This window comes from Mus caroli, chromosome 8 (assembly GCF_900094665.2).
Source record: "Mus caroli chromosome 8, CAROLI_EIJ_v1.1, whole genome shotgun sequence".
Taxonomy (NCBI): Eukaryota; Metazoa; Chordata; class Mammalia; order Rodentia; family Muridae; genus Mus; species Mus caroli.
In genome coordinates this window covers 60,522,187-60,523,129 of record NC_034577.1, presented here as the reverse complement: position 1 = coordinate 60,523,129, position 943 = coordinate 60,522,187, and the positions used below count along the sequence as shown (strand labels likewise).

Below are 943 nucleotides of genomic sequence, written 5' to 3'. Positions count from 1 at the left end.
GTTCAAATATTAAGACTAATTTAAGAGTATCCCTTATTCCCTTCTGTGTGTGCTTTTCACAAGAGAGCATAACACAGCATATTTCAAATGGTAATGTGTATGGTCTCCCATACAAACAAGCTCATAAAAATTTTTGATTAACCATGTGTTCTATGTTTTCAAGTGTGCATGCTTAGCTTACTTATATGATTTTTTGTTGATATTCATTGAGTATATTTGATGCGAAGAAAGACAAACTATAGAAGAATTTGATTAATTTTGGCATTTGTTTGAGGGCTACCTTCCTTTGTATTATTTCTTCATTTGTAAGTTAACATGGTGTTCAGGAAAAATGTTTCTGGTGTCTGAGGAACAACTCAGTGGTAGAGAACTTTCCAGCAAGTGCATGACGCTGGGATTGATCCTCAGCACAGAAAAAAGAAAGTGAAAAAGAAAGTGATTCTGTCAGTATTCTCTTCAAATACTCAGAAATGGCCTTCATATTTCTATATTATAAATCTTCGGTTCAGTGATAAATCCACGTATTCTTTAAAAAAATAAAATAAAATTTTGTTTGTAAATGTTTATAATAATGTAAAACTGTATTTTATATGTGTTCAATAAAAGGGCAATATCTCAACACTTACAAAAGAGGGCAGGAAGGCAAAGAAAGAAAGGAAATTGCAAATAAAATCCAACTCTTTCAGCTGATGTACCACAGATCACCTTCTGTTATTAACCCCAGAGCATAGGTTTTATTTTTTTTTTATTTATTTTTTAAAATTTTTAATGACCAAAACAAAAATATACCTAAAAGCGAAGCTTCTGGAAAAACCATTTGTTCTTCCCTGTCTTGTATCGCTCCTCAAACTTGACCTTGGCCTCCCGCCTGGTCTTGCGTTTCAAAGCTGGGTCCCTGAACACATCCTTGTTGACAACAGTCTTGTCCAAGGGGATATCCACA

The 943-nt window shown here is 33.7% G+C and overlaps 1 pseudogene; it reads right to left on the bottom strand.

Moving 5' to 3' along the window:
- Positions 1–771: 771 nt before the first annotated feature.
- LOC110299566 overlaps positions 772–943 on the bottom strand; it is a 378-nt pseudogene continuing 206 nt past the window's right edge.